At 44.5% G+C, this 25088-nt stretch overlaps 1 protein-coding gene and 5 non-coding genes across 6 annotated transcripts in view; 1 reads left to right on the top strand and 5 right to left on the bottom strand.

Moving 5' to 3' along the window:
* LOC136865943 (luciferin 4-monooxygenase) overlaps window positions 1–25088 on the top strand; it is a 181575-nt gene that overhangs the window by 23728 nt on the left and 132759 nt on the right. The gene's annotated exons all lie outside the window — the stretch shown is intronic.
* On the bottom strand, window positions 1045–1116 carry TRNAQ-UUG (transfer RNA glutamine (anticodon UUG)). Its single transcript has one exon. It is a non-coding gene; the product is annotated as a tRNA-Gln (tRNA).
* Window positions 5725–5796, bottom strand: TRNAQ-UUG (transfer RNA glutamine (anticodon UUG)). The gene has a single exon. It is a non-coding gene; the product is annotated as a tRNA-Gln (tRNA).
* TRNAQ-UUG (transfer RNA glutamine (anticodon UUG)) lies at window positions 13753–13824 on the bottom strand. Its single transcript has one exon. It is a non-coding gene; the product is annotated as a tRNA-Gln (tRNA).
* On the bottom strand, window positions 17339–17410 carry TRNAQ-UUG (transfer RNA glutamine (anticodon UUG)). Its single transcript has one exon. It is a non-coding gene; the product is annotated as a tRNA-Gln (tRNA).
* On the bottom strand, window positions 23258–23329 carry TRNAQ-UUG (transfer RNA glutamine (anticodon UUG)). Its single transcript has one exon. It is a non-coding gene; the product is annotated as a tRNA-Gln (tRNA).

The following is a 25088-nucleotide window of genomic DNA, read 5'->3' as shown; positions in this document are numbered from 1 at the left end:
CTAACCACTACACCACAGAGGCGGACGTAAGGATTAATTCTGAGGTTTATTCTGAAATATAGGTAATGATATGTAGCTGTAAGGTAATATAACTGTTAATGACAGGAATTATTGTGATGATATAACGAATGATGAAATGCATTGTTAGAGTTTGGGGGTTAAATAATATTTTAATGCACATGCTCTTACTCTTCAACGGAACATGCGATAATATTATTATATTTTAAGGAAGAACTTAATATTTTACCCTGATGAGCTGGCGGGAACATATATTCAAATCATTTACTAGGGTGTAGTACCTTCCCGGCATTTCCCTGGAGGAGTAGTGGGAAACCACGGAAAACCACTTCGAGCATGGCTGAGGTTGGAATCTAACCGCCCTCTACTCAGTTGACCACCCAAGGCTGAGTGGACGCCGTTCCAGCCCTCGTACAACTTTTCAAATTTCGTGGCAGAGCTGAGAATCGAACCCGGGCCTCTGGGGATGGCAGCTAATCACACAAACCACTACACCGCAAGGATGGACACTACCAATAATAATAATAATAATAATAATAATAATATATTTACGTCCCATAAAGTACTTCTAGGGTTTCGGAGACGCCGAGGTGCCAGAATAGTGTCTCGCAGGAGTTCTTTCAGGTGCGTCTGACGTATTTGATCACCTTGAAATACCACTGGTTTGAGTCAGGATCGATCCCACCCGGTGCGGCGTAACACTATTCGTTTGTCGGAAACCACCCTGAACAATCACTTAGGCCCGGATGTAGTATAATTTTGCACCTTATCCTACCGCCCACTGAGGGGTATTAACGTTCGTCAGTCTTTTGGTATCTTATCTCTCTATTACTCCTCAAAACAGGCGATTGAGGTTTATTCACAGGTGATGCGAACACTACTGTATACTTCTGTTTCTGGTTTCGAATCAGTATCCACTACCGTTTGTTAATTTGATGTCACAATCCCAGTAACTTAGTTTGGATTCCTATAATTGGACCACACGCTTGATATAGCACACACAATTGTCGATTAAAAATTGCAACCAGGTCCCACCGAGATTTGAACTCGGATCGCTGGATTCAAAGTCCAGAGTGCTAACCATTACACCATGGGACCACATACCCTGCCCCTTTATTTTAAAACTCTTCACCGTACTTTGAACGCCAATTTAACACATGGGCGAAAGTGAATTCTGATGGTCATAATACCGCGGACCAGCTCTAGAAAGTGGCGCAATCATTTACTTTCTTCAGATGACGTTATGCTAATGTTTCCACGTTGCTTGGTGCTGTCATCTGCTATCTGTGATCGGCTGTTTCTCCTTGGCGAATGTGACATCAGCTGCTGGGTGATGACGTACTAGTGGCAAATATTCGGTCGGCGGTTGTTGAGTAGGCTTCGTCCTACAAAGTGGCCAGGTCGGTAGATGCAGAGTAGGTTGTTGTCCCGTAAGCTCTGTACTCTGACCGGCCAACCGAGCAGAGGAGAGGTGGTCACGGCTTTACAGCGCCTCTACGCCTCTGCATTCGGGAGACGGGGCTGGGGCACAGTGCTGCATTTCTCGCCTGGCCTCGCCCGTCGGCTGTCCTGAGAAAGGTTTTCCGTGGTTTTCCATCCTCCTGCACTGAGGCGAATACCGGGGCAGTTCGTAGTATAGGCCACGGCCACCTAGCCCCTTACCTTCTCCGCACATCTCCTCCACCGCAACAAATCTCCCGGCCTGAGAGACGGCGTAACCGTCTAAGAGGCCCGCCTCCCCCTTCAGGGGAGGAATGAAAACGTTTCGTAGTAGTAGTAGTAGTAGTAGTAGTAGTAGTAGTAAAGTAGCCACGGGTGGTCCGTGGGCCGTGGTCCGACAGCTCTGCACTCCGACTCACCCACCGAGTAGAAGGCGGGTGGCCACAGTTCTATAGTGGCCCAGCATCCGGGAGATGGACAGTAGGGAGTCCCCGCCGTCCGCTGTCCTGAGGATGGTTTTCCATTCACCTGCACTGAAGTGAATGTCGGGTCAGTTCCTGCTAGAGTCCACAGCCGCAAAACCCTCACCGTCTCTTTACCACCAGAAATCTCCTGGCCTGAGAGACGGCGTCACCTCCCCCTTGATGGAGGAATAAAAACAATTGAGAAGTAGTAGTACGGAAATGTCACTACGTTTCTGAGAGCATTCAATGGGAAACAAATGAGCAGCAGCTCCTCCTTACCGAGAAAGTTTGAGTAGTGTCTCTTGTACCGGGCGGTACACCTCTACGTCGCACATTTAAATCTTGCGCCAATTAAAATTCCCCTACAGGAGAAACACTGAACTCGAAACTAGACCTATTTAAACGTTTCCTCTGAAGATGTCACTACCGTAATTTTGTGATGGTGAAGTTTCCAGTACTGTGTGTATTTCAACTTGTTTTTGTTTTCCGTTCATCAAGAAATTTGGACATTCTGTCATAGAGGTCACTACAAAAAAACTATGATCATGCACCCTGGTGCGAAGTGAAGAAACGTTTTTGAAGAAATTTTATATTCATAAGTTTGTTCTTTACTAAATTACGTTCATTTATTTTTGGGTTGGCAATATTGACCTTTTCTTTCCGCCAGTTTTGAATTCAGCCAATCCCTAATTTCTGTAATTAATTTTCAGCCTATCACAGGCTTCTTCATCGATTTTGAGTGTAAACTTTGTATCCTCCAATAAAATTCTGTGGGTGTGTCTTGATTATTCATGAAAGGTCTCGAACTTTCCCCGAGGGTTTATAAACTGCGGATTTTCACGGCTCTTGGCCACTTGATCTACATATAACTAAGTGTGTGGACGTGAAGCAGGAGGCGGGAGGTGTCTCTTTCATCAGGCAGCTGATCTTCAGCAAGGTAATAGCCGTTTAACATCTTTATTTCTTGCTAGCTCAGCAGTTTAACCCGCGGGAAAGTTCCGAAACCTTTACCATGTAACCTACTTTTATAAACATGTAATTTTTCGTCCGGCTTATGTAAAAACTTAATAAAATCTGTAACTGTAATTCGGGGATAGAGAGTGATTTACCCTCTCGAGCTCCCCTTCATATTGGTTTCAGGTGACTACGTTTTGTAACTGGTTTTCTTCCCTTCCGTAATGTTTTAAATTTCTTTCTTATACGGGCCACTTCCATCGTTTGGGAATAGCCCCTGTTTAATCGGCCTAGTGCCCCTTAGGTTTTAAGAAGTCACATCGAGGAGTGCAGGTATTCGCCTCCTTTCATTTTGTGTTCGGGCCAGTTATTTAACTGTTATTTCTTTTACACGAAGGCCCTATAGGTTGGGTGCAAGATAGCCCTGTTTCAATTTTGTAAGCTGGGCCATGGAAGACCGAGAAGTGTAAGATATTTTTGGTGTTGCCTTGAATAGGCTTGGAAAAACTGAGAGCGTGTCAGCTCTTTTCAAGTGTTGTAAAAGTGCCTCTGGGAGGCTTTAAGTTAAAAAAAATTGGGAGCAAGTGCTCCATGTATTAAGGGGTGTTCTGCCCTTGCATAATATGGTGATCTTTGTAAAGCTAATTGGGTAGCTCAGGAATTGTTACGTGAGGAATTGAAACCCAAGTTCTGTTTATTCCACCAATCTTGTCTCAACTAGACTTGTCTTTTGCTACTGGTACCTGTGACTTTGTTACTTGTAGTCTTTTTTAAGAGAAAAAATATAACCTTTGATAAAATTTTAAATTAACTTTGTCTCTGTAGTTAGACCCATTCATCCCGGCACCTTCTTTCGCCTCTGCTGATCCACCAACCATGGTAACATCTCTAAAAGTAGGAATGACTGCAATATGAAGAAGAAGAAGTTGAAATTCAAGAGGACAAATTGGGACAAATATTCGTTTATAGGAAGAGGAGTTAGGGATTGGAATAACTTACACAAGGAAGATGTTTAATAAATTTCAAATTTCTTTGCAATCATTTAAGAAAAGGCTAGGAAAAAAACAGATAAAGGAGTCTGTCACCGGGGCGACTTCCCTAAATGCAGATCAGTAGTGATTGATTGATTGATTGATTGATTGATTGATTGATTGATTGATTGATTGATTGATTGATTGATTGATTGATTGATTGATTGATTGATTGATTGATTGATTGATTGATTGATTGATTGATTGATTGATTGATTGATTGATTGATGACGGCTTACGTTTGGAGGCGTGACGGATATGATAGGGTCCTCCTGCAGAAAGTAAAATTGGGCCCCACAACGAAATCGTATAAAGCTCGTTAGGCCCAACACATACTTGTAACTGCGAGAGATGCAATCTACATCCATTTTATTACTAGCGAGTAAGTGGTTGTGCGGTTAAGGTCACGTAGCTATCAGCTTGCATTCGGGAGATGGTGTGTTCGAACCCCTTTGTCGGCAGCCCTGGGACGGTTTTCAGTGGTTTCCCATTTTCACACCAGGCAAATGATGGGGCTGTATCTTAATTTAGGTCACGGCCGCTTCCTTCCACTACTGGCATTTTCCTATCCATCGAAGACCTATCTGCGTTGGTGCGACATAATGCAAATTGTGAAAAAAGAATTAAATAGTTGTTACTATAGAGGGCAGTCAAATGAAAAGGGATCAACTGCCGAAACATTTCATCCTCAAAAGTAATCATCAGAACTGTTAAGATATTCATCTCACTGGATGAAGAGGCCGTCAATCCCACACTTGCGAAAGCTGGCCGGCTGTGCCCAGTTAGACACGTCATCGTCCGATGTAAACTGATAACCATCAATGTCTTCGACCGGCGAGTTGGTCGAGCGGATAGGGTCCCCTAGCTTTGAGCTTGCTGTCCGGAAATGGTGCGTTCGAATGAAACCGTTGGGAGCCCTGAAGATGGTTCTCACTTCCACCCTTATGAGGCCGCGGACGCTACCTTCCCATTCTTATCGCAATTAGTTCTGCGCGTCGTGATGCTAAAAGGAGCTTTGTCTCGTCCTTGTGCGACGAATTCGATATTTCGTCTATATTGGCCTATAATGACTTCTATACGTATTTTTTTGATACCTTGGGTTACATTGTTTAAATTTTCGTGGGGATGCCTAATTGTTATGAAAATGTAGCTTTCTATAGATGAAAGGATATTTAAAATCGGTTCAGTAGTTTTTGAGTTTATCCATTACAAATAAATAGGCCTATACTTCTTCTTAATCTGTTTACCCTCCAGGGTCGGTTTTTCCCTCGGACTCAGCGAGGGATCCCACCTCTACAGCCTCAAGGGCTGAGACTCTGGGTCGGAGATAAAACTGGGAACGAGGACCAGTACCTCCCCCAGGCGACCTCACCTGCTGTGCTGAACAGGGACCTTGTGGGGGGGTGGGAAGATTGGGAGGGATAGATGAGGAAGAGGGAAGAGAGCGGCCGTGGCCTTAAGTTAGGTACCATCCCGGCATTTGCCTGGAGGAGAAGTGGGAAACCACGGAAAAACCACTTCGAGGATGGCTGAGGTGGGATTAGAACCCGCCTCTACTCAGTTGCCCTCCCTAGGCTGAGTGGACCCCGTTCCAGCCCTCGTACCACTTTTCAACTTTCGTGGCAGAGCCAGGAACCGAACCCGGACCTCCGGGAGTGGCAGCTAATCACGCTAACCACTACACCACAGACGCGGACCACCAACGTTTATCAATTTATTTATTTTTTTCTTACAATACCTGCAACCTAGTTTGTATACTCATAATAGGATCACTCTCTTGATCTAGCTCACACAGTTGTTGAATAAAAATGGCAGGCAGGTCCCACCGAGATTTGAACTCGGATCGCTGGATTCAAAGTCCAGAGTGCTAACCATTACACCATGGGACCACATGCTCTATGTTTTTCATTTCAGTACTCTTGGCCGTACTTTGAATGCTATTTTAACTCATTGGCTAAAGTGAATTCTGATATTGGAATACCGCAAACCAGCTCGTGAAAGGAGACACAATCGCTTACTTTCTTCAGATGACGTTATGCTAATGATTGGTGCTGTCATCTGCTATCTGTGATCAGTTGTTTCTCCTCGGTGAGTGTGACATCCGATGCTGGGTGATGACAATGTTCGGTCGACGGTTGTAGAGTGGCGACGAATGGTCCGTGGTCCGACAGCTCTGCACTGCGACCGACCAACCGAGCAGAGGACGGGTGGCCACGTCTGCATTCAGGAGATGTCCCCGTCCCCGTCGGCTGTCCTGAAAATGGTTTTCTGTGGCTTTCAATTCTCCTGCACTAAGGTGAATGCCGCCAACCCTCCTCACCTTGGCCACACTCACCATCCTCGCCTGAAGGACGGCGCCACCGTCGTCTTCAGGAACCCAACACAAACTTGTGTAGACAGAGAGAATTCTGAATGCACTCACCTGGAAATAACTGAGCAGCAGTTTCTCCCTACCGAGGATGAATTTCGTTCAGAAGCGTAACGCACATGCAGAAAACAAAATTGGACCCCTGAAAGAAATTGTGTAAAGCCTACTAACACATTGAAACACATGCGATCCACATCCTTTACCATACAAGACTTAGCAACCATAAGATTATGAGATTAATTCGTTTGTTAATGTACAATAAGGGGCAGTGAAATGTAAACGTGTCAAGAGCCGTTGCAAGAGCCAAGGTACAGTAAAACGTTCGCGCCTCACAAATAATCAGCTTTTAAGACATTTATCCCGCTGGAAGATGATCAGCTTTTAAGACATTTATCCCACTGGAAGGAGAGATGGTCTGTCTCATTCTTGAAGAAGCTGGTGGGCTGTACTCAGTTCGATATCCACGAAGGCTTTTCCTCGTCGAGTTGGCTGTGAGCTTGCAGTCGGTAGGTAAGTTGGTTCGAACACCTTTGTCGGAAACTCTCAAGGTTGTTTTCCATAGTTTCTCATTGTCACACCAGGCTGTACCTAAATTAAGTCAACGACCGCTCCTTCCCACTCTTAAGCCTTTCCTATCCCATCGTTGCTATAAAACCTGTCTGGGTCGGTGCTACGTAAAGCCAATTGTAAAAAAACTTTCGTTCTTAATCCGGTTATCCTTCAGCGTTGGTTCTTTTCCTCAGACTCTGCGAGGGATCCCACCTCTACCGTCTCAAGGGCACTGTCCTGGAGCATGAGACTTCGGGTCGGAGGATACAACTGCGGAGGAGGACCAGTGTCTCGGCCAGGTAGCTTCACCTGCTATGCTGAACAAGGATGAGAGGGGGAGATCGGGAGGGGCAGGCAAGGAAGAGGAAAGGAAGCGGCCGTGACCGTAAGTTAGGTACTGTACCATTACGTTACAGTCGAGGCGATCCTACTCACAGAAATGTAGCGGACAAAATGGCGTGCGCCGGCTTCATGCAACACGGACACATATGAACTATCACCAAGAGGCAAGTTAATCACAGATTAGAAGGCGGAGACTTATGAAAGACCATCGAAAAAGAGTTTCATGTTGGAACAACTATTGTCTTGAAAAACAATTGAATTCAATTAATTCTTAATACCTTGAGAAAGAAGATCGCTTTTAAAAAGAAGTAATCCACTTGGAACCAAGAAGAGATTCATTAACAATTAGGAAGAGAACTGTGTGTTAGAAATATAAATATTGGTGAAGAATTCAATTATTCACGGCTAAAGAATAAGTCAAGACGTGGAGAAACGTATATATTTCAATTTAAAATATTGGGGGGGAAAAAGGAATATACGGACCGGTGCAAGATTGAAGATAAAGGGCGAATTCTAGCACTATTAGTGGCTGAATATAATCAAGAATAACGGAAATAATATCTAGAAGCACCAGCCAACGTGAAGAAAAGGATCTATTTAATGAGAATAAGCCGCATTTGAATTCATATAAGAGCGCAATTTCGAGATATAGGAGAAAATACTAGCATTCATTCGTATCTGCTAATGCTTAAAATGAAAGAATTAGCTAATTATTCTGCCCGTATAATATTGTTTTCTTCTTGCATGGACACCGCCAATATAATGAGAACCGCTTACGCTGATGGAGGAAGACTGCCCAGGCTACCATGACGGAGACCAAGACTGCGATGCACAGTTTAATAATTTCGTGTGGCTATTTCTAGCAGGGTGCAGCCCTTGTAAGGCAGACCCTCCGATGAGGGTGGGCGGCATCTGTCATGTGTAGGTAACTGCGTGTTATTGTGGTGAAGGATAGTGTTATGTGTGATGTGTGAGTTGCAGGAATGTTGGGGACAGCACAAACACCCTGCCCCCGAGTCATTGGAATTAACCAATGAAGGTTAAAATCCCCAACCCGACAGCGAATCAAACCCGGGACCCTCTAAGCGATGCCCAGTGACCAGCTGTGACGTGTCCGGACATGGAATCGTACTACACAGAGATGGCAAAGCGTACAAGCAGGAGCCAGCAGCTGACCCACTCGAGACGAGATAAGACACGGCCATCTTGATATATAGAGGCCTGCTACCAACAGTTGTGACGTCACGCGTATAGTGCTCATTCTCCGTCGTCGCGTTTAATTCCTATATTGCTGATACGATATTTGTTATCATAATTTGACAAAGAAAATGCAATAATAAGCCTATTAACACAAAACACTGAAGAAACACTATCAAAAGTATACATACGAATACACAAATATATGCACTCAAGGTCATATATTACATATTGTAAAATGTTCGACTGAAGGCTACTCACCTGGACTGTACGATGACGGTGAATAGGCGAATGGTTTTTATCTCAAAACAATGCAATTCTTTTTATGCTTGTCTGAGCACATGAATAAATTAAGAAACGTATTTTCCAAAATATGACAGATCTTGGTCACAACACTCATTAACTCAGCAGCACACACCCGCACTTGTCACAGGTTTTTCAACTTTCATTATCAAAACATTGAAAACATTGAAAGAGACATCCCTAGAATTTCCACTGTCTAAAAATATCTTTGAATCAGATATCAAGGCATAAGTTAATGTGTAGCTTTCCACAATTTAAAAAGTAGTATGATGGTCACTAGGCAAACTCTTGCTGTTTCTAAAATGCCATTATATTACACTTATTTGAGCATATAGTGTTATTAATTAATTATTTATGAATGAAAGGAAAATATTTGCTATGATATGATAGATCTTGGACACAATGCTCATTAACTCTGCAGCTCACACCCACACTTATCACAGAAATTACCAGGCTTTTCAACTTTCATTACAAAAACATGGAAAGAAACATCCCTACGATTTCCACTGTTCAAACATACATCTTTGAATCAGATATCAAGGCCGGAATTAACATGTAGTCCTCCATAACAAATCATTTAATGCTCAATAGGCGAACTGTTGTCTCTAAAATGAATCAATTTTGGTAGAAAATTCAAGTACATTTAGGGTTGTTAACTTACCCAACTAGTCCTCATAATTTGATATCTTGTCTCCTTCTTCTGGCGATTTTCGTTTGGCAGGTGTTGGTTGAGACATATATGACGGCTGCCCAGGAAATATAGTTGGCACAGCTAGGAAACACAAATGTTGAGCTAACCACCTCCTTATTTAAATGGTAATTGGATGTAGGCCTACATCCAGGCACTCTACACGTTCGCCCCATTTTACAAAGAGGAGCATACACTACCCTAACACATTATAGTAATAATCATAATTAAATGATAAACTTTAGAGTACTTTAGACAATTCATAATAGCTCAGTGGGTACACTTAACTTATCACATACCCTAGCAGTACTTCCGAACATCAGGCTGCTCAAATTAGAATTCTATGGTATTTAACACAGACTATTGCTGAAAATACATCCTTTACTGATGCATTTTCATACAGTTATGACTTTTAAACACGAACGAACACTTCTAATAACGTTGAAATAACAACAACGTGCTACGAAACCACCACGTAAACAAGACTCGTGCCTACATATCGCTGCACTAAAAAACTGACGTCATCACTATGGAACTGTCATTTGTAGCAGGCCGGAACTTCGAGTTGGCCGTGGATAAGAGATAAGTTTCCGATTTATATTAAGAATTAACAGTAGCTGTTGTATGAAATTGAAAACAATTGAGTGTTACCTATAAACGAATTATATGTGCCAAATTGTGAATGTCAGTGTTAGATCTTAAGCAGTTAACCGCGAAAGTGTGCCAATTTAAGTAGCAGATATAATCAAAATGTAATTATGGGTTATTGTCAACATACGTGAAGTGTGGATATCGATTGTAACTTACCAATCTACACGGAAAGTTTATTTAACTATGAAATGGGGGAAGACTGAAAAGAGTAGGCATGAATTGCAGAGTATAACCTAATTTTTTAGTAAACCAAATCGACAGACATGGCTGGAATGACTTTATTATACGAAGAGATGGATTATATTAGGAATACACGTTTTATAAGAAGAATATATCGTCGAGGGAGTATCGAACCATAACAGAGAAAATATTTAGTGGAAGCGAAATGAGAATATATATATATATATTCAGGTAGATTAATAAGAAGAGGTATGTGAGAAATGTGTAGGATGTGCAGTATCCGCACACTTTATCTTGGTGCATTTGTGTACGGGGGTGAGGAGTAAGGAGGGAGCTGTCCTGGTATCGATAGTGCTGCCAACTGAATGAAAATGAAATCTGAATTGAATCGAAAATATGATCGATCGATATGAAATTTCTAAACCGTTATCATCTTAAGAGAACAACTATGTCAAATACACATTATATAACATTATAAAACATTTCTCGATGCGAATCTTGTTCCTAACATGAATTCTATACTTCGGCTTTGTTGTGTAAACAACAACAGTACTAGTACGTAAAGTGTGCGCAAGATGTCGCACAACGATGCTTAAGCGATTCATAGTTTGTGTTTCAAAGGTTGCCTGTGTCCGCCTCTGTGGTGTAGTGGTTAGCGTGGTTCGCTGCCACCCCCGGAGGCCCGGGTTCGATTCCCGGCTCTGCCACGAAATTTGAAAAGTGGTACGAGGGCTGGAACGGGGTTCACTCAGCCTCGGGAGGTCAACTTAGTAGAGGTGGGTTCGATTCCCACCTCAGCCATCCTGGAAGTGGTTTTCCGTGGTTTCCCACTTCTCCTCCAGGCGAATGCCGGGATGGTTCCTAACTTAAGGCCACGGCCGCTTCCCACGGCCGCTTCCTTCCCTCTTCCTTGCCTATCCCTTCCAATCTTCCCATCCCTCCACAGCATAGTAGGTGAGGCCGCCTGGGCGAGGTACTGGTCACACTCTTCAGTTGTATCCCCCGACCACGAGTCTGAAGCTCCAGGACACTGCCCTTGCGGCGGTAGAGGTGGGATCCCTCGCTAAGTCCGAGGGAAAAACCGAACCTGGAGGGTAAACAGATGATGATGATGATGATGAGGTTGCCTGTACGAATCTCGAAAATCGCCGAGGTCGACCGATTCAGCACAAGGGTGTAAATGCACCAAGAAAAAGTTTGCGGATAATAGTAATGAAAGTATTGAGATATAATGTTTTATTTTCGTCGTAAGGTTAAATGAAGGAAGTTGCTGTAACGGATCCATGTGATAGGTATTGGTAATCCACGATAAATAAAATGAAAGCTATGAGGTTAAGCCATGTTGATGTGAACATAGAGTTGCAAACTAGCTGATTTAATGTCGATTGGTGATATAACGTGAAAGATGATGGTTATTGAGTTTCAGATACTTATTAGTGTAAATGTAGGGACATTAAGAATTATCGCCCTACAGAACGAGAATGTCTCCCTGAATAAACTGTAGATTGAGGAATTATACTACGTCGAAGTATTGGCACAGCGGTAGATGAAATAAGAGTATACATCATTAATAGTAGCACATATATAAATGAGTGGCACAATTTCAGAGTTAATATCGGTAGGCTATTTCATTAGGGGCACTTATTGATTATATGTATGATTCCCAATGTCATAAACGAATTGATATAACATTGCGTAGTTAGTATTTCTAATTATAATAGTATTTTAGAGTGCGGTAACAGTTTAAAGCCACAATGAGGAAAATTGTTAATTATCTCGTATCTCGTAAGGTGAATACGAAAACCCAAATATGAAAAATCCTCCACATCCCAACAAAAATAAAGAATATGACCTTGTGAAAAAAACTCTATGAACAATACTTATGCAAAATTATGGATTTAAGTAATTCAGTGAAACATTAAGTAGCGAATAATGAATGTAAGAATACAAAAGACCTAAATCCAACTATGTTGACAGAAAGAATCAATGTATATAAGATGGCTAATTATCGTATTTTCATTTTCTTTTCTCTACAAAGTTAGCATGCTAATAAATTAGTGTAAGGATTAATCATCACCATCATCATCATCTGCTTACCCTCCAGGTTCGGCTTTTCCCTCGGACTCAGCGAGGGATCCCACCTCTACCGCCTCAAGGGCAGTGTCCTGGAGCTTCAGACTCTTGGTCGGGGATACAACTGGGGAGTATGACCAGTACCTCGCCCAGGCGGCCTCACCTGCTGTGGTGAACGGGAGCCTTGTAGGGGGATGGGAAGATTGGAAGGGAGAGGCAAGGATTATGGAAGGGAGCGGCCGTGGCCTGAATTTAGGTACCATCCCGGCATTTGCCTGGAGGAGAAGTGGGAAACCACAGAAAACCACTTCCAGGATGGCTGAGGTGGGAATCGAACCCACCTCTACTCAGTTGACATCCCGAGGCTGAGTGGACCCCGTTCCAGCCCTCGTACCACTTTTCAAATTTCGTGGCAGAGCCGGGAATCGAACCCGGACCTCCGGGGGTGGCAGCTAATCACGCTAACCACTACACCACAGAGGCGGACGTAAGGATTAATTCTGAGGTTTATTCTGAACTATAGGTAATGATATGTAGCTGTAAGATAATATAACTGTTAATGACAGGAATTATTGTGATGATATAACGAATGATGAAATGCATTGTTAGAGTTTGGGGGTTAAATAATATTTTAATGCACATGCTCTTACTCTTCCACGGAACATGCGATAATATTATTATATTTTAAGGAAGAAGTTAATATTTTACCCTGATGAGCTGGCGGGAACATATATTCAAATCATTTACTAGGGTGTAGTACCATCCTGGCATTTCCCTGGAGGAGTAGTGGGAAACCACGGAAAACCACTTCGAGCATGGCTGAGGTTGGAATCTAACCGCCCTCTACTCAGTTGACCACCCAAGGCTGAGTGGACGCCGTTCCAGCCCTCGTACAACTTTTCAAATTTCGTGGCAGAGCTGAGAATCGAACACAAACCACTACACCGCAAGGATGGACACTACCAATAATAATAATAATAATAATAATAATAATAATAATAATAATAATAATATATTTACGTCCCATAAAGTACTTCTAGGGTTTCGGAGACGCCGAGGTGCCAGAATAGTGTCCCGCAGGAGTTCTTTAAGGTGCGTCTGACGTATTTGATCACCTTGAAATACCACTGGTTTGAGTCAGGATCGATCCCACCCGGTGCGGCGTAACACTATTCGTTTGTCGGAAACCACCCTGAACAATCACTTAGGCCCGGATGTAGTATAATTTTGCACCTTATCCTACCGCCCACTGAGGGGTATTAACGTTCGTCAGTCTTTTGGTATCTTATCTCTCTATTACTCCTCAAAACAGGCGATTGAGGTTTATTCACAGGTGATGCGAACACTACTGTATACTTCTGTTTCTGGTTTCGAATCAGTATCCACTACCGTTTGTTAATTTGATGTCACAATCCCAGTAACTTAGTTTGGATTCCTATAATTGGACCAGACGCTTGATATAGCACACACAATTGTCGATTAAAAATTGCAACCAGGTCCCACCGAGATTTGAACTCGGATCGCTGGATTCAAAGTCCAGAGTGCTAACCATTACACCATGGGACCACATACCCTGCCCCTTTATTTTAAAACTCTTCACCGTACTTTGAACGCCATTTTAACACCTGGGCGAAAGTGAATTCTGATGGTAATACCGCAAACCAGCTCTAGAAAGTGGCGCAATCATTTACTTTCTTCAGATGACGTTATGCTAATGTTTCCACGTTGCTTGGTGCTGTCATCTGCTATCTGTGATCAGCTGTTTCTCCTTGGCGAATGTGACATCAGCTGCTGGGTGATGACGTACTAGCGGCAAATATTCGGTCGGCGGTTGTGGAGTAGGCTTCGTCCTACAAAGTGGCCAGGTCGGTAGATGCAGAGTAGGTTGTTGTCCCTAAGCTCTGTACTCTGACCGGCCAACCGAGCAGAGGAGAGGAGCTTTACCGTGGCTCTACGCCTCTGCATTGGGCAGACGGGCCTGGGGCACTGTGCTGCATTTCTCACCTGGCCTCGCCCGTCGGCTGTCCTGAGAATGGTTTTCCGTGGTTTATCATTTTCCTGCACTAAGGCGAATGCCAGGGTAGTTCGTAGTACAGGCCACGGCCGGCTACCCCCTCACCTTCTCCGCACATCTCCTCCACCGCAACAAATCTCCCGGCCTGAGAGACGGCGTTACCGTCTAAGAGGCCCGCCTCCCCCTTCAGGGGAGGAATGAAAACGTTTCGTAGTAGTAGTAGTAGTAAAGTAGCCACGGGTGGTCCGTGGGCCGTGGTCCGACAGCTCTGCACTCCGACCCACCCACCGAGTACAAGACGGGTGGCCACAGTTCTATAGTGGCCCAGCATCCGGGAGATGGACAGTAGGGAGTCCCCACCGTCCGCTGTCCTGAGGATGGTTTTCCATTCACCTGCACTGAAGTGAATGTCGGGTCAGTTCCTGTTATAGTCCACAGCCGCCAAACCTTCACCGTCTCTTTACCACCAGAAATCTCCTGGCCTGAGAGACGGCGTCACCGTCTAAGAGGTGCGCCTCCCCCTTCATGGAGGAATAAAAACAATTGAGAAGTAGTAGTACGAAAATGTCACTACGTTTCTGAGAGCATTCAATGGGAAACAAATGAGCAGCAGCTCCTCCTTACCGAGAAAGTTTGAGTGGTGTCTAAAAGTAGGAATGACTGCAATATGAAGACGTTGAAACTCAAGAGGACAAATTGGTACAAATATTCGTTTATGGGAAGAGGAGTTAGGGATTGGAATAACTTACCAAGGAAGATGTTTAATACATTTCAATTTCTTTGCAATCGTTTAAGAAAAGGCTAGGAAAAGAACAGATAAGGAGTCTGCCACCGGGGCGACTCCCCTAAATGCAGATCAGTAGTGATTGATTGATTGAATGATTGATTGATTGATTGATTGATTGATTGATTGATTGATTGATTGATTGATTGATTGATTGATTGATTGATTGATTGATTACGTTTGGAGGCGTGACGGATATGATAGTGTCCTCCTGCAGAAAGCAAAATTGGGCCCCACAACGAAATTGTATAAAGCTCGTTAGGCTCAACACATACATGTAACTGCGAGAGATGCAATCTACATCCCTTTTAATACTAGCGAGTAAGTGGTTGTGCGGTTAAGGTCACGTAGCTATCAGCTTGCATTCGGGAGATGGTGTGTTCGAACCCCTTTGTCGGCAGCCCTCATACGGTTTTCCGTGGTTTCCCATTTTCACACCAGGCAAATGATGGGGCTGTATCTTAATTGAGGTCACGGCCGCTTCCTTCCACTACTGGCATTTTCCTATCCATCGAAGACCTATCTGCGTTGGTGCGACATAATGCAAATTGTGAAAAAAGAATTAAATAGTTGTTACTATAGAGGACAGTCAAATGAAAAGGGATCAACTGCCCAAACATTTCATCCTCAAAAGAACTGTTAAGATATTTATCTCACTGGATGGAGCGGACGTCAATCCCACTCTTGCGAAAACTGGCAGGCTGTGCCAGTTAGACACGTCATCGTCCGATGTAAACTGATAACCATCAATGTCTTCGACCGGCGAATTGGTCGAGAGGAGAGGGTCGCCTAGCTTTGAGCTTGCTGTCCGAAAATGGTGCGCTCGAATGAAACCGTTGGGAGCCCTGAAGATGGTTCTCACTTCCACCCTTATGAAGCCGCGGACGCTACCTTCCCATTCATATCGAGATTTGTTCTGCGCGTCGCGAGGCTAAAATGAGCTTTGCCTCGTCTTTGTGCGACGAATTCAATATTTCGTCTATATTGGCCTATAATGACTTCTATACGTAATTTTTTGATACCTTGGGTTACATTGTCTAAATTTTCGTGGAGATGCCTAATTGTTATGAAAATGTAGCTTTCTATAGATGAAAGAATATTTAAAATCGGTTCCGTAGTTTTTGAGTTTATCCATTACAAAAAAAATATACTTCCTCTTAATCTGTTTACCCTCCAGGGTCGGTTTTTCCCTCGGCCTCAGCGAGGGATCCCACCTCTACAGCCTCAAGGGCAGTATCCTGGAGCGTGAGACCCTGGGTCGGGGATAAAACTGGGGAGGAGGACCAGTACCTCCCCCAGGCGGCCTCACCTGCTGTGCTGAACAGGGGCCTTGTGGGGGGATGGAAAGATTGGAAGGGATAGACGAGGAAGAGGGAAAAGAGCGGCCGTGGCCTTAAGTTAGGTACCATCCCGGCATTCGCCTGGAGGAGAACTGGGAGACCACGGAAAAACCTCTTCGAGGATGGCTGAGGTGGGAATAGAACCCACCTCTACTCAGTTGCCCTCCCGAGGCTGAGTGGACCCCGTTCCAGCCCTCGTACCACTTTTCAACTTTCTTGGCAGAGCCAGGAACCGAATCCGGACCTCCGGGGCTGGCAGCTAATCACGCTAACCACTACACCACAGACGCGGACCACCAATGTTTATCATCATCATCATCATCATCATCATCATCATCATCATCATCATCATCTGTTTACCCTCCAGGTTCGGTTTTTCCCTCGGACTTAGCGAGGGATCCCACCTCTACCGCCTCAAGGACAGTGTCCTGGAGCTTCAGAATCTTGGTCGGGGATACAACTGGGGAGTATGACCAGTACCTCGCCCAGGCGGCCTCACCTGCTATGCTGAACAGGGGCCTTGTGGAGGGATGGGAAGATTGGAAGGGATAGGCAAGGAAGAGGGGAGGAAGCGGCCGTGGCCTGAAGTTAGGTACCATCCCGGCATTCGCCTGGAGGAGAACTGGCAGACCACGGAGAAACCACTTCGAGGATGGCTGAGGTGGGAATAGAACCCGCCTCTACTCAGTTGCCCTCCCGAGGCTGACTGGACCCCGTTCCAGCCCTCGTACCACTTTTCAAATTTCGTGGCAGAGCCAGGAAGCGAACCCGGACCTCCGGGGGTGGCAGCTAATCAAGCTAACCATACACAACAGACGCGGACCACCAATGTTTATCAATTTATTTATTTTTTGTTACAATCCCTGCAACCTAGTTTGTATACTCATAATTGGATCACTCTCTTGATGTAGCTTACACAGTTGTTGAATAAAAATGGCAGGCAGGTCCCACCGAGATTTGAACTCGGATCGCTGGATTCAAAGTCCAGAGTGCTAACCATTACACCATGGGACCACATGCTCTATGTTATTATTTCAGTACTCTTCGCCGTACTTTGAATGCTATTTTAACTCATTGGCTAAAGTGAATTCTGATGTTGGAATACCGCAAACCAGCTCGTGAAAGGAGGCACAATCGCTTACTTTCTTCAGATGACGTTATGCTAATGATTCCACGTTGCTTGGTGCTGTCATCTGCTATCTGTGATCAGTTGTTTCTCCTCGGTGAGTGTGACATCCGGTGCTGGGTGATGACTAGGGCCCGGATTTTTTAAAAATGCATACGCGCATGTGCAATTGCATATTTTGACATATTTTGAGGGTTAGTGCATATTCTAGACGTAACAGCATATTCCGGTATATAATGTCTGAATTTAAGGATAATTACAAGAACTACTAAAATAAATCTGTTTTGTACATCCCTAGCTAGTTGCCTATTTTATGTGCATCCCTCGCTAGTTGGTATTTTCGACTGTCTGTGTAACGGCACTTTACTTTCACAACTGACAATGGCAACAGATAGCTTAGGTGTGGGTAGGCAGACTGGACTTCCCTGAATTCCTTTCTCTACCACAGCAGATAATAATCTCAGGGGGCTGGGCACTTGGTCAGGACAGAAGTATCTTCAGTTCACTAGTTACGTTCCATTTTAATGCCCTGCATCTCATTTCTAAAAGTGTTAGTTTTTAAAAAATGCCTAAGGAAAAGAGCAGCAGAAGAGATTTACTAAATCAGTGGGTGTCGGGTAATAGGGACTATTCAACAGATGGTGTCATCGTGTACTGTCAAGTTTGCTCAAAGGAAGTGAAATGTGAAAAGAAATTTCAGCTTGAACAGCATTCAAAAACAACTGCACATATTAAAGCAAAGGAGGAGAAGAAGAGCACACCACAACAACTGCTTCTTACACAGGTAAAGCCCAAGTCCTGTAGTCTTAATACATTTTCAAATGATCTTTGTAGGGCTTTCGTATGCAGCAACATTCCATGGAATAAATTAAACAATCCAGTTCTGCGATCATTTCTCGAGAAACATTGTGTAAATCAAAAAATACCAGATGAATCAACTCTTAGGAAAAATTACCTACCTCCGCTGTATGAATCTACCCTGGAATTGATCCGTTCTGATATCGGAAGGAACTGTGTCTGGATATCGGTGGATGAGACAACGGATTCGTGTGGCCGTTACATAGCAAATTTCATGGTTGGTAAATTACATCCAGACGAACCCGGTAAGCCACATCTTCTTGCTTGTAAAGTACTAGAGAAAACCATAGCACAATAGCAAGATTTGTAAATGATTCTCTGCGACTATTGTGGCCATCTGAAATTGAGACTAATTGTTGTAAAGTGCTTGTACTGCTCACAGATGCAGCTTCGTATATGTTGAAAGCAGCAAAGGCCCTCCAAGTATTTTATCCAAAACTCATACACGTAACCTGTTTAGCGCACGGATTACACCGCATTGCAGAAGAAATACGCGCACAGTTTCCAGCTGTTAACAATTTAATTGGATGTGGGAAGAAACTGTTTCTGAAAGCACCAGCTCGTGTCCAGTTCTACAAAGATTGTCTACCTGAAGTTCCTTTGCCACCTGAACCTGTCCTGACTAGGTGGGGGACATGGTTATCTGCAGTATCATTTTATCAGGAACATTTTAATGAAGTGAAAGAAGTGGTTACAAAACTTGAAGATGAACATATTGCGTGTGTCCGTGATGCAAAAGGTGTGTTTGAAAACGCTACTGTTTATCAAGATGTGAATTTCATTCATGCACATTTTTCTAAACTTACAAAAGCCATTGAGAGCTTAGAATATTCTGGTACTCCTCTCCATGAATCACTTGGTCTCGTTGAAAAAGCTGCATCTTCGTTGAATTACGCTCCAGGCGAAATTGGAGAGAAGATTAAATGCAAGTTAGAAAAGGTGTTGAATTCGAACCCAGGACTGAAGGAGATTAAGTTAATTAGTCAATACTTGAGTGGAACTAGGGTATCCTTGCCAGATGTATGCTCCGAAACGTTGGTGCCCATGTATAAGTACTGTCCAATTACGTCAGTTGATGTAGAACGATCATTTTCAGCCTACAAACTCATTTTGACGGACAACAGACATAGTTTGTCTCCAGAAAACATCGAAAGACTACTAGTTACCTATTGTGATGCTTCTTTTTGCAATAAATGATACCTGTAAATAGGCAAGTGAATAAAATTGCATGTTTTTAAGAGCATATGTCCTTATTTTCCGTGCATATATTGTAACTTTTTAGTGCATATTTGCATGCATATTTTCAGGTTTTTTAGTGCATATAAATCCGGGCCCTAGTGATGACAATGTTCGGTCGACGGTTGTAGAGTGGCGACGACTGGTCCATGGTCCGACAGCTCTGCACTGCGACCGACCAACCAAGCAGAGGACGGGTGGCCACGTCTGCATTCAGGAGATGTCCCCGTCGCCGTCGTCTGTCCTGAAAATGGTTTTCTGTGGCTTTCCATTCTCCCGCACTAAAGTGAATGCCGGGACAGTTCCTAGTGTAGACCATGGCCGCCAACCCTCCTCACCTTGTCCACACATCACCATCCTCGCGCCACCGTCGTCTTCAGGAACCCAACGCAAACTTCTTCTACCTCTTAATCTGTTTACCGTCCAGGGTCAGTTTTTCCCTCGGACTCAGCGAGGGATCCCACCACTACAGCCTCAAGGACAGTGTCCTGGAGCGCGAGAACCTGGGTCGTAGATACAACTGGGGAGGATGACCAGTAACTCGCCCAGGGAGCCGCACCTGCTATGCTGAACAGGGGCATTGTGGGGGAATGGTAAGATCGGAAGGGAGAGACAAGGAAGAGGGAAGGAAGCGGCCGTGGACTTAAGTTAGGTACCATCCCGGCATTTGCTGAGGCTGAGGTGGGAATCGAACCCACCTCTACTCAGTTGACCTCCCAAGGCCGAGTGGACCCCGTTCCAGCCCTCGTACCACTTTTCAAATTTCGTGGCTGAGCCGGGAATCGCACCCGGGCGACCGAGGGTGGCAGCTAATCACGCAAAACACTACACTGTAAAGGTAGACACTACCAATAACAAATAATAATAATAATTGTTCCGAGGTATCTGTGGAACCGCAGAGGTAAAAGAAGGTGCGGGCGGGAATAGGTCTCAACTTACGAAATTAAAGTTAATTTAAAACTTTAACAAAGGTTATATTTTCTTTCAAGGTAAATAAATAACAGAATATAACAGGTACCAAGTAGCAGATCAACAAATTAAGAAAGTACAATTTTAGTTCATTACAAAATCTGGGCTTCGAGCCCGACACTCACGAACCTTGAGCTATAAGCCCAACTTTACCTATATACCAAGTTCAAACAAAGGGGCAGAAAACCCCAATCATGCCAAGGAGCACTGGCTCCAGATTACCATATTAAGCCTCCTCGAGGCACACCGAAACCAAATTTAAGAAAGAGCAAACCCGCTCTCAAGGTTCAAGCCCATCAAAGGCCACAATAAACTATACTTCAAACTGCCCTCAAGGCATACCAAGAACAGGGGTAATAAATACCCAACCTACTGGGCCTATTCAGTAAAGAAGCAGGTTAATTACATGGCCCAAAATACCAACTTGACTGGAGGCGTAACTTGCACTCCTAATACACTTTTAAAACCTACTTGGCACTAGGCCGCATACACAAGGGCTAATCCCATACTAAAGAGGTGACTTGTATAAGAAGACTTTATTACATTAAGAAAGGAAGAAACGGTTGTGAGAACAAAGTCACCTCAACAATAGGAGTGGGAGCTCGAGAGGGTTTAGCAATCTCTATCCCAATTTGTACTTAAAGAGACAGAATTTTACCAAATGTCTTTTATATATTAAAGGTAGGTTACATGAGAAAGGTTTCGAACCTGCCCCGAGGGTTAAACTGCTGAGCTAGCGAGAAATGAAGTTATTAAATGGCCATTACCTTATGGATGAACTGCTGCCCGAAGAAAGAGGCGCTTCCCGCCCCCTGCTACATAATCACACTAGGAGAGATGTTACTGAAGTGGCCAGGAGACCAGAAAATCAGCAGTTTATATACCCTCGTGGAAAATTCGAGACGTTTCATGAATGATTACAACCCGCCCACAAACATTTATTGGATAATGGCAAAAACTAATACACCAGACGAAGAAGAAACACCTTATTGGTGGAAAATTAATTACAGAAATTCCTTATTGGTCAAATTCAAAACTGGCGGAAAGAGAAGGGTTATACTGCCAACCCAAACAATGACTGAAAGAAATAAAATTTAACAAAGAACAAACTTATGAATACCAAATTTCTTCAAAAAAAAAGTTCCTTCACTTCGCACTAGGGTGCACAATTGTAGTCCTTACGTAGTGCCATCTAGAAGAGAATGTTCACACTTCTAACTACAGAGCAAACAAATACAAATCGAAACAGGCATAGTTCAGAACACTTCAAAATTTACAGTAGAGACACTTTCTGAGAAACCTTAGAATTAATATGGTTGTTAAAGTTCAGGCTTTCTCCAGTAGAGGAGTTTCAACTAGCGCAATGTTTGAATTAGCGGCGCGGAGGTGTACCGCCCGGTACAATAATAATAACAATAATAATAATAATGATGTCCGCCTCTGTGGTGTAGTGGTTAGCGTGATTAGCTGCCACCCCCGGAGGCCCGGGTTCGATTCCCGGCTCTGCCACGAAATTTGAAAAGTGGTACGAGGGCTGGAACGGGGTCCACTCAGCCTCGGAAGGTCAACTGAGTAGAGGTGGGTTCGATTCCCACCTCAGCCATCCTGGAAGTGGTTTTCCGTGCTTTCCCACTTCTCCTCCAGGCGAATGCCGGGATGGTACCTAACTTAAGGCCACGGCCGCTTCCTTCCCTCTTCCTTGTCTATCCCTTCCAATCTTCCCATCCCTCCACAAGGCCCCTGTTCATCATAGCAGGTGAGGCCGCCTGGGCGAGGTACTGGTCATACTCCCCAGTTGTATCCCCGACCAAGAGTCTGAAGCTCCAGGACACTGCCCTTGAGGCGGTAGAGGTGGGATCCCTCGCTAAGCCCGAGAGAAAAACCGAACCTGGAGGGTAAACAGATGATGATGATGATGATAATAATGATAATAATAATAATAATAATGCTTCCGTAGGCGACCTGCGCGTCGTGATGAAGATGTAATGATGATGAAGACGACACATACACCAGTCCCCGCGCCAGAGAAAAAAACCAATGATGGTTAACATTCCAGACCCTACCGGGAATCGAACCCGGGACCCCTTTGTCCAAACGCCATCATGCTAACCTTTTAGCCATGGAGCCGGATAATAATGCGATTTTTACGTCCCTCTAACTACTACTACGGTTTTCAGAGACGCCGAGGTGCGAAAATATTGTCCCGCAGGAGTTCTTTGAGGTGCGTCTGATGTATTTGATCACCTTCAAATGCCACCGGACTGAGTCAGGATTGAAATTACCAACCTGGGCTCAGAAAACCAACGCCTTAAGAGTCCGAGACACTCAGCTCGGCGCGGCTTACCACTACTCCTTTTTCAGAAACACCCTGAACAATCACTTAGGCCCGGATGAGGTATAATTCTGCACCTTATCCTACCACCCATTGAGAGGTATTTTAAACGTGCGTCAGTCTCTTGATATCTCATCCCTCTATTACTCCTCAAAACATGTCATTAAGATTTATTCACAGATGATGCGAAGACTACTGTATGCTTCTCTTTATGGTACGAATCAATAACCATCACCGTTATTAATTTTGATGTTACAATCCCAGTAACTTAGTTAGGATTGCCATAATTGGACCTTACGCTTGATGTAGCTCACACAATTGTCGAATAAAAGCTCCAGCCAGGTCCCACCGAGATTTGAACTCGGATCGCTGGATTCAAAGTCCAGAGTGCTAACCATTACACCACGGGACTCCAAACGCTCGTCGTTTATTTCATAACTCTTCACCGTAGTTCCAACGCTATTTCAACACATGGGCGAAAGTGAATTCTGATGTTGGTAATACCGCAAACCAGCTCGAGAAAGGAGGCGCAATCACCTACTTTCTTCAGATGACGTTATGCTAATAATACCACGTTGCTTGGTGCTGTAATCTGCTATCTGTGTTTGTTTTTTTTTTGTTTTTTTTTTTTTGCTAGGGGCTTTACGTCGCACCGACACAGATAGGTCTTATGGCGACGATCTGCTATCTGTGATCAGGTGTTTCTCATCGGTGAGTGCGACTTCAGGTGCTGGATGATGACGTTCGTTCGTTCGTTCGTTCGTAATCCGTTTACCCTCCAGGGTCAGTTTTTCCCTCGGACTCAGCGAGGGATCCTACCTCTACCGCCTCAAGGGCAGTGTCCTGGAGTTTCAGACTTTGGGTCGTGGGATACAACTGGGGAGAATGACCAGTAACTCGCCCAGGCGGCCTCACCTGCTAAGCTGAACAGGGGCCTTGTAGGGGGATGGGAAGATTGGATGGGACAGGCAAGGAAGAGGGAAGGAAGCGGCCGTGGCCTTAAGTTAGGTACCATCCTGGCATTTGCCTGGAGGAGAAATGGGAAACCACGGAAAACCACTTCCAGGATGGCTGAGGTGGGAATCGAACCCACCTCTACTCAGTTGACCTCCCGAGGCTGAGTGGACCCCGTTTCAGCCCTCGTACCACTTTGTCAAATTTCGTGGCAGAGCCGGGAATCGAACCCGGACCTCCGGGGGTGGCAGCTAATCACGCTAACCACTACACCACAAAGGCGGACGGATGATGACGTACTAGTGGCAAATGTTCGGTCGACGGTTGCAGAGTGGCGACGGCTGGTCCGTGGTCCGACAGCTCTGCACTCCGACCGAACAACCGAGCAGAGGACGGGTGGCCACGTCTGCATTCAGGAGACGGAGAAGGCCTGGTCTTCACCGTTGGCTGTCCTGGAAATGGTTTCCTATGGTTTCCCATTCTCCTGCATTAAGATGAATGCTGGCACCGTTCCCAGTGAAGACCACGGCCGCCAACCCCCCTCACCTCCACCACACATCGCCATCCTCTCCTGAGGGACGGCGTCACCGTCGTCTTCAGGAACCGAACGCAAACTTGTGTAGACAGAGAGAATTCTAGGTGCACTCACCTACAAGTAACTGAGCAGCAGTTCCTCGCTACCGAGGATGAATTTCGTTCAGAAGCATAACGTACATGGTAAGGACCCGCCTGCAGAAAACAAAATTGGATCCCTGAAGGAAACTGTGTAAAGCCTCTTAACACACTGAAGCACATGTAATCTCATCCCTTTAACGTACAAGACTTAGGAACCATAAGATTGTGAGATTAATTCATTTGTTAATGTAAGGGGCAGTGAAATGTAAACGTGTCAACTGCCAAGAAGTACAATAAAACGTTCGCGCCTCACAAGTAATCAGTTGTTAAGACATTTATCCCGCTCGAAGAAGAGGTGGTCAAGCTCATTCTTGAAGAACCTGGTGGGCTGTAACCAGTTCGATGTAAACCGATATCCACGAAGGCTTTTCCTCGTCGAGTTGGTTGTGAGCTTGCAGTCGGTAGATAGCGGGTTGGAACACCTAGGTCGGAAACCCTCAAAGTGGTTTTCCATTGTTTCGCATCGTCACACCAGGCAATTGCTGCGGCTGTATCTTAATTAAGCCTTTTTCTATCCCATCGTCGCCATAAAACTGTCTGCG

This window comes from Anabrus simplex, chromosome 3 (assembly GCF_040414725.1).
Source record: "Anabrus simplex isolate iqAnaSimp1 chromosome 3, ASM4041472v1, whole genome shotgun sequence".
In the NCBI taxonomy this organism is placed as follows: Eukaryota; Metazoa; Arthropoda; class Insecta; order Orthoptera; family Tettigoniidae; genus Anabrus; species Anabrus simplex.
This window is presented reverse-complemented; position numbering and strand designations above follow the sequence as displayed.